The sequence below is a fragment of the Schistocerca serialis genome, chromosome 4 (assembly GCF_023864345.2).
Source record: "Schistocerca serialis cubense isolate TAMUIC-IGC-003099 chromosome 4, iqSchSeri2.2, whole genome shotgun sequence".
Lineage (NCBI taxonomy): Eukaryota > Metazoa > Arthropoda > Insecta > Orthoptera > Acrididae > Schistocerca > Schistocerca serialis.
In genome coordinates, this window is record NC_064641.1 from 189,420,298 (window position 1) to 189,429,748 (window position 9,451).

Consider the following 9,451-nt stretch of genomic DNA (forward strand, 5'->3'; position numbering starts at 1 on the left):
ACTGTAGCGTGTAACATCGCGGTGTGTAACGCAACTACGCCGGTGCGTGAGAAACAGCGAACTGTAATCGGGTTTCGAATCCGAAGAATCGTCCACACATGGAGCACCTTCTATTTCAGCATGACAATTCCAGACCAGAGACGAGCGCCGTCACATCTGCAACAGTCCAGCGCTGAGGTTCACTCTCATCGATCATTGTACTTAGAGTGCCGACCTATAGATATGAAGAATGAAGATGTATAATTTTAATAACGTATGTTGTAATTAAAAAGCTTTAAGGATTTTCACATAAAAAATTGGGAAGCATTATTTTTCAGTATGCTCTCGTATGTCACGGGATGCTGCTCATCTGTGTGGCTGAAAAGCATCCATGTAAGGAAAGTAGATGTGAAACTACACGACACGATGCATATCAGCAGGGAATGAATGAAAGGTACACAAGTGCAATGGTTACCTCTACTGAACCACATTGCCCCATCTCAACACTGCAGAAATGGCTTTCTGATCTATCAACTGAAGAATGCTGTGCATAAGGATATTCCCTATATGTTACTGGGAATATTGAGGTCCAGGAAACCACCCGATAGGTTTAACAGAGCAACTATTAGACGCTGACTTCAACATCAACGCATAGTGGCGGAGAGACTGCGGCACCATTTGATGATTCACCGAACCACTTCCGACCCCGCACAAAGGTCTACCGAGTTCCAATTACTCCACCATAGAAGGTTCTTAACAGGGTGCGAATATCACGAGGGGTTTGCCAGGACCTTCTACACAAATGGGGCAACACCTCAAGTCCTTAGTGTAAGTGTGGGGCTGTGCACCAAACAACTGTGAGTGACTGCAACTTCAGAGCGTACCCAGGAGCAAAAACGGATCAATATCAACTGAAGGACGTTGCAGTTGCCTGGATGGATGGCTTAGACATTGATATTCAAGAATGATGCCTGCTGTCCCTCACCCTTAATTCACTGTCAACATCTCAAAACAAATTTATTGTTAATTTATCGTTCCTTATATGAATTATTGTATTGCCCGTTTTAACGTTATTTTTATTGCTGATTTTAATGTTCATTCAACTGATCATTTTGTTGTCCATGTTATTGTTCCTTTTTGTTAGTTCTTTTTGTAGCTTCTTTTTACTGGTCCTTTTAAAGTCTATCGTGATGCACATTTTGCTGCATGTTTTATATCTGTTTTTGTATCTGATATCTGACACTATTTTCTTAGATCTCTAGCTGGAGCAATTTAAATGCTCAGCGCAGCACATATGTCCAAGTGTTTCTCCAAATGGTAAATAAACAATTAAATAAATATGGTTTATACAGTTTTTGCCCCAATTACCTTTGTTATTGTGAAACACTTTAAAAGACTGTAATATGCACCACCAAAACGTACAACACCAAGCACAGAGTAGTTCAACCAATAACCTAAACATAAACACTTTTGTCACAGTGTGATGAGTCTGTTCTGTGAGTGTTCAGTACGAACATAACATATTCAGAACTATTCTCTTACAGGGATTGTACAAAATACAGACCACCATGAACGTGGCAGAGGGTACAGCGATGCACCATCGACTGTCTGATTCGGGCTGGGAGAACTACTCCCGCGGTTGCGACAATCCTGGCAAACAGGTCAATGTGAGTAACGCCTGGAGACCCGTAAACTAAGTTCTTCACAAACACCGAGAAGAAAAATTCCATTGGCGATTAGCCGTTAAAGACTTTTTTACTTTTGTGGAAATAGTTTTGAAGACAAAAAACAGAATAAAATACAATTACGTTAATACTGTGTAACGAGAAACGTAAATCACGTGTAGGACATGCAGCGCTATGTGTGTCTGATGCAAGACTTGCTGTTTTCGCAAGTAATGCGATGCGACAGATCTCAGATGTACGACGCCCAGTGTTATCTTTATCACTGCACAATAGAGTTATAATTATCGCAGGTGTTCGGGATATGGGATTTCTTTCTTCTTCAGAGCTCGATCAAATATTACAGAGGCTATGCCAGCATTTATAGTAGTAGAATTTTACATCTACATCTACATTTATACTCCGCAAGCCACCCAACGGTGTGTGGCGGAGGGCACTTTACGTGCCACTGTCATTACCTCCCTTTTCTGTTCCAGCCGCGTATGGTTCTCGGGAAGAACGACTGTCTGAAAGCCTCCGTGCGCGCTCGAATCTCTCTAATTTTACATTCGTGATCTCCTCGGGAGGGGGAAGCAATATATTCGATACCTCATCCAGAAACGTACCCTCTCGAAACCTGGCGAGCAAGCTACACCGCGATGCAGGGCGCCTCTCTTGCAGAGTCTGCCACTTGAGTTTGCTAAACATCTCTGTAACGCTATCACGGTTACCAAATATCCCTGTGACGAAACGCGGCGCTCTTCTTTGGATCTTCTCTATCTTCTCCGTCAACCCGATCTGGTACGGATCCCACACTGTTGAGCAATACTCAAGTATAGGTCGAACGAGTGTTTTGTAAGCCACCTCCGTTGTTGATGGACTACATTTTCTAAGGACTCTCCCAATGAATCTCAACCCGGTACCCGCCTTACCAACAATTAATTTTATGTGATAATTCCACTTCAAATCGTTCCGCACGCATACTCCCAGATATTTTACAGAAGTAACTGCTACCAATAAAGGGTCCTTCTTTCTATGTATTCGCAATACATTACATTTGTCTATGTTAAGGGTCAGTTGCCACTCCCTGCACCAAGTGCCTATCCGCTGTAGATCTTCCTGCATTTCGCTACAATTTTCTAATGCTGCAACTTCTCTGTATACTACAGCATCATCCGCGAAAAGCCGCATGGAACTTCCGACACTATCTACTAGGTCATTTATATATATCGTGAAAAGCAATGGTCCCATAACACTCCCCTATGGCACGCCAGAGGTTACTTTAACGTCTGTAGACGTCTCTCCATTGATAACAACATGCTGTGTTCTTTTTGCTAAAAACTCTTCAATCCAGCACACAGCTGGTCTGATATTCCGTAGTCTCTTACTTTATCAGGCGACAGTGCGGAACTGTATCGAACGCCTTCCGGAAGTCAAGGAAAATAGCATCTACCTGGGAGCCTGTATCTAATATTTTCTGGGTCTCATGAACAAATAAAGCGAGTTGGGTCTCACACGATCGCTGTTTCCGGAATCCATGTTGGTTCCTACAGAGTAGATTCTGGGTTTCCAAAAACGACATGATACGCGAACAAAAAACGTGTTCTAAAATTCTACAACAGATCGACGTCAGAGATATAGGTCTATAGTTTTGCGCATCTGCTCGACGACCCTTCTTGAAGACTGGGACTACCTATGCTCTTTTCCAATCATTTGGAACCTTCCGTTCCTCTAGACACTTGCGGTGCACGGCTGTTAGAAGGGGGGCAAGTTCTTTCGCGTACTCTGTGTAGAGTCGAATGGCTATCCCGTCAGGTCCAGTGGACTTTCCTCTGTTGAGTGATTCCAGTTGCTTTTCTATTCCTTGGACACTTATTTTGATGTCAGCCATTTTTTCGTTTGTGCGAGGATTTAGAGAAGGAACTGCAGTGCGGGCTTCCTCTGTGAAGCAGCTTTGGAAAAAGGTGTTTAGTGTTTCAGCTTTACGCGTGTCATCCTCTGTTTCAATGCCATCATCATCCCGGAGTGTCTGGATATGCTGTTTCGATCCACTTACTGATTTAACATAAGACCAGAACTTCCTAGGATTTTCTGTCAAGTCGGTACATAGAATTTTACTTTCGAATTCACTGAACGCTTCACGCACAGCTAACTTTGACATCGTATAGCTTCTGTTTGTCGGAGAGGTTTTGACTGCGTTTAAACTTGGAGTGAAGCTCTCTTTGCTTTCGCAGTAGTTTCCTAACTTTGTTGTTGAACCACGGTGGATTTTTCCCGTCCCTCACAGTTTTAGTCGGCACGTACCTGTCTAAAACGCATTTTACGATTGCCTTGAACTTTTTCCATAAACACTCAACATTGTCAGTGTCGGAACAGAAATTTTCGTTTTGATCTGTTAGGTAGTCTGAAATCTGCCTTCTATTACTCTTGCTAAACAGATAAACCTTCCTCCCTTTTTTTATATTCCTATTAACTTCCATATTCAGGGATGCAGCAACGGCCGGCCAGGGTGGCCGTGCGGTTCTAGGCGCTACAGTCTGGAGCCGAGCGACCGCTACGGTCGCAGGTTCCAATCCTGCCTCGGGCATGGATGTGTGTGATGTCCGTAGGTTAGTTAGGTTTAATTAGTTCTAAGTTCTAGGCGACTGATGACCTCAGAAGTTAAGTCGCATAGTGCTCAGAGCCATTTGAACCATTTTTGATGCTGCAACGGCCTTATGATCACTGATTCCCTGTTCTGCACTTACAGAGTCGAAAAGTTCCGGTCTGTTTGTTATCAGTAGGTCCAAGATGTTGTCTCCACGAGTCGGTTATTCATTCGCGGTTCACTTTTACAAGTACACTGACATATTACTTCTTCTTCTTTTTTTTCTGCACTTTAAACATTAGACCTTTGCTCGTTAGTATGTCCATCTCTTCGTTCACCTTAAAAGACTTTTTCGGCCTACTGGGCTGTAATTCCTGACTTTGCAAAGTAATCTGCCACTTCTCATTTCGTTGAGATGTTTACTCCACTTTCTTCTGTTATCAGTTTTGTTTCTTTCTTATATAAAATATGTTTAATTCCTCTCCAGTGTCCGTGTTTCTTAATTTCTCTATTCCGGGTCTGCCTTTCACAGCCGTAATGAATCCCATTTTAGCTGATTGGATTTTACTTTCTGTCGTTTTTAAATGATCCACGAGTCACTTCCCTAATATCGCCATCACTCTATGAAAGTTCATTCATGTTATTTTTCTGTATCTTATTTTTCAAGAACCTCTTTATTGTTTCACATATATTTCAAAATTTGGCTACTTTGTTATGTATGACTTTTTCATACTCGTAAGTGATATCACATCCCAGATGATTCAAGAGGAACTACCGGTTCTACTAGTGTATTTTTCACTATTAGTTTTGTTCTTGTAGGGTCCCGTCCTATAAAAGCATTGTCTTAGTTTTCTTTGTGGATGTAGTTATGTATTAGTCTTCGGCTATTTTGCTTAGAAGGTAAACGCATTTTTGCATATCATTCACTGTATTACAATTGTGATATAATAGCGCTTGCCAGGCACTATTATAAAATTTCGACTACGACGAGGGTAGTGTTTTCGAGTGTTATTATTCAACATGACAATAACACCCGTCTTATCTGATAGCAATTGGCAATGGAAAAAATTTCTTATTATTGTAGGCTTTAATCTAAATAATCTGAACACCATATTTGACAAGTGTAGCAGGTTCATGTATTAGCAAAATAAAATCCAGCCTGAATAGCGACTATGAAATTCTAGCCTTCCAAATAAGATCACGAAACCAGCACATAATTTTTCTCATTAATTACCATTTATAATTCTAATTCTTTTCCTTTCTTAAGTAATTCAGTGACGAGGATAAGTAAATCATTCACACGTACAGTTGATAGACATTATTATGGCTTTACTCACTGTAAACTTGCGTAATCTTAGAATACATTTCACAAAGCTACATCTCAGTGATAAATTAAGCATTTTCCATCAAATAATTCTCTAGATATCGATTCAATAATGGTGAAATAAGGCCTGATCAAAATCTATCGTAGAAGTGAGATCTCAGGAGTAATCTATATCCAGAAGTGTGATCTAATTCAGAAGTGCACTCGATCCAGAAGTGAGATCTAACTCAGAACTAGGGCACAAAATGGCGGTTATGCCTTTTATGTTTTGTAATAGTTAGCGAGTAGAACGAAAATGACTAAAGCGATGTATGAATCACACGTGCAAGCATCAAAAGTACGGGAATAGCGAAAAAAAATACTCGAAATAAAATTATATGTTACATAGTCTGCATATAAAACACATTTCATGGTACTGTTTTTATCTGTACTAATACCTGCATGAAATTAGGTTTTCTATTGTGCAGTAAATCGGCTATATATACACTCCTGGAAATGGAAAAAAGAACACATTGACACCGGTGTGTCAGACCAACCATACTTGCTCCGGACACTGCGATAGGGCTGTACAAGCAATGATCACACGCACGGCACAGCGGACACACCAGGAACCGCGGTGTTGGCCGTCGAATGGCGCTAGCAGCGCAGCATTTGTGCACCGCCGCCGTCAGTGTCAGCCAGTTTGCCGTGGCATACGGAGCTCCATCGCAGTCTTTAACACTGGTAGCATGCCGCGACAGCGTGGACGTGAACCGTATGTGCAGTTGACGGACTTTGAGCGAGGGCGTATAGTGGGCATGCGGGAGGCCGGGTGGACGTACCGCCGAATTGCTCAACACGTGGGGCGTGAGGTCTCCACAGTACATCGATGTTGTCGCCAGTGGTCGGCGGAAGGTGCACGTGCCCGTCGACCTGGGACCGGACCGCAGCGACGCACGGATGCACGCCAAGACCGTAGGATCCTACGCAGTGCCGTAGGGGACCGCACCGCCACTTCCCAGCAAATTAGGGACACTGTTGCTCCTGGGGTATCGGCGAGGACCATTCGCAACCGTCTCCATGAAGCTGGGCTACGGTCCCGCACACCGTTAGGCCGTCTTCCGCTCACGCCCCAACATCGTGCAGCCCGCCTCCAGTGGTGTCGCGACAGGCGTGAATGGAGGGACGAATGGAGACGTGTCGTCTTCAGCGATGAGAGTCGCTTCTGCCTTGGTGCCAATGATGGTCGTATGCGTGTTTGGCGCCGTGCAGGTGAGCGCCACAATCAGGACTGCATACGACCGAGGCACACAGGGCCAACACCCGGCATCATGGTGTGGGGAGCGATCTCCTACACTGGCCGTACACCACTGGTGATCGTCGAGGGACACTGAATAGTGCACGGTACATCCAAACCGTCATCGAACCCATCGTTCTACCATTCCTAGACCAGCAAGGGAACTTGCTGTTCCAACAGGACAATGCACGTCCGCATGTATCCCGTGCCACCCAACGTGCTCTAGAAGGTGTAAGTCAACTACCCTGGCCAGCAAGATCTCCGGATCTGTCCCCCATTGAGCATGTTTGGGACTGGATGAAGCGTCGTCTCACGCGGTCTGCACGTCCAGCACGAACGCTGGTCCAACTGAGGCGCCAGGTGGAAATGGCATGGCAAGCCGTTCCACAGGACTACATCCAGCATCTCTACGATCGTCTCCATACGAGAATAGCAGCCTGCATTGCTGCGAAAGGTGGATATACACTGTACTAGTGCCGACATTGTGCATGCTCTGTTGGCTGTGTCTATGTGCCTGTGGTTCTGTCAGTGTGATCATGTGATGTATCTGACCCCAGGAATGTGTCAATAAAGTTTCCCCTTCCTGGGACAATGAATTCACGGTGTTCTTATTTCAATTTCCAGGAGTGTACATTAAAAAGTGCGGGCGAAATGCTACACTCTTGTCTGACCTGTTGGTGATGAAAGGTTCTGCCAGTTTAAGAACAAAAAAAAAAAAGGTTAATACATACTGGCAATTACATATTTACAGGTTTAGTCTGACAAGGACGGGGCAGGTAGTCGGCCGTGACCATATAGTAGATATTTGCGTGAAGTAATTTAGGTAAGCACGGTAGACTTGAATCAGGATAGCTGGATGAATATTGGAACCTACAAATTCCCAAATACAAACTAAACTCCTCCCAAACAGGCCATAAAGGTCCAACGGTACCGACCGGCCGCCGTATCATCCTCAGCCCACAGGCGTCACTAGATGCGGATATGGAGGGGCATGTGGTCAGCACACCGCTCTCCCGAGACCGGAGCCGCTACTCCTCAATCAAGTAGCTCCTTACTTTGCCTCGCAGGGGCTGAGTGGATCCCGCTTGCCAACAGCGCTCGGCAGACCGGATGATCACCCATCCAAGTGCTTGCCCAGCCCGACAGCGCTTAACTTCGGTGATCTGACGGGAAGCGGTGTTACCACTGCGGCAAGGCCGTTGGCCCCAAATACAAAGGCGTTATTTAAAACAGCGCAGCTTTATTTGGTTTGTCCCTAATGTAAAACATTCGTATGCAAAAAGATAATAATGTTAAAAGTTAATGTTGTACTGTTCATTCATTTCTTACTACCAACCAGCAAGCACACTACGCACACCACACACACACTATTTTGTAATATGACACTACACGCACAGTCAGCTGACATGAAGCCCATAGCGACAGTGCTTGGTTTCCATTTTGTGTACCAAATTTTCCCATCCGCTTGCCTGAAAAACTCAGACACCATGCCTCCGTAATGAGTGAGCTGCTAAGCTCAGACAGTGAATGATCTGTTAATATTATCCAAAGCAGTTTCTGGAGTAAGGTTTTTCAGAAAAGGAAAGAGAAAGAAAAACAATGTTTATAATTCTAAAGTGTGGTATGAAGTGACACAGATGTTTTATTGTTATTTAATCGTGCAGCATTTATTACCAAACCCCCACTTTGTGTTATATAAGCAATCCTTCACTTATGTGGATTACATTGCTTCACAGGTAGAAGGGTTGGACAAAAATATGAAAGGACTAGAAACAAAACACTTTATCATGCCTAATACGGTGTAGCAAACCCCGTTTGCGCTCGAAACAGCTTCCATTCGTCTAGGAATGGATAAATACTGGTCCAGTAAGGTTGCCAAGAGAACCTTATATGATTCTTACTGAAGAATAGTGGCACCGTTCAGGTAATGATGATGGAGGTGGGTAGCGATCCTATACCCTTTTCTCCAAAGTAGACAGCAAAGCTTTCTATAATATTGCGATCTGGTGATTGTGGTGGCCGAGGAAGATACGTCAATCTATCCTCGTGCTCGTTAAACCATTCTTGGGAGATTTGATTTGTGTGAATAGGGGTCTTGACGTCTTGGAGCACAGCATCGGCACTGAGGAACGAACATTGTACCGTGAGATGGAGCTGATCAGCCAAACTGATCACATAATCTTATATCAAAGCAGTAGGTGGATCAAAACAAAATGTCCAGACACTCTGTGACCAAAATGGTACTGAAATAGAGGATGACAGACTAAAGGTCGAAATACTAAATGTGTTTTTCCAAAGGTGTTTCACAGAAGAAGACTGCGCTGTAGTTCCTCCTCTAGACTGTCGCACAGATGACAAAATGGTAGATGTGACTGTAGGCTTTCCCGGCGTAAACTATTGATGAAAGTTTCTCGGGTCTCCAGCCGGGTGGTAGCGTTGATATCTCGCAATATCAACGCTACAACCCGGATGGAGACCCGAGAAACCTTTATCAAAATGGTAGATATCGAAATAGATGAGAGAAGGATAGAAAAACAATTAAGATCGCTCAAAAGAGGAAAGGCTGCTGGACATGATGGGATACCAATTCGATTTTACGCAGAGTACGCGAAAGGAACTTGCCC

General features: G+C 43.9%; 1 pseudogene; it reads right to left on the minus strand.

Moving 5' to 3' along the window:
- Positions 1-7,913: 7,913 nt before the first annotated feature.
- LOC126475689 (5S ribosomal RNA) lies at positions 7,914-8,031 on the minus strand (annotated as a pseudogene).
- Between the last annotated feature and the right edge of the window lie 1,420 nt (positions 8,032-9,451).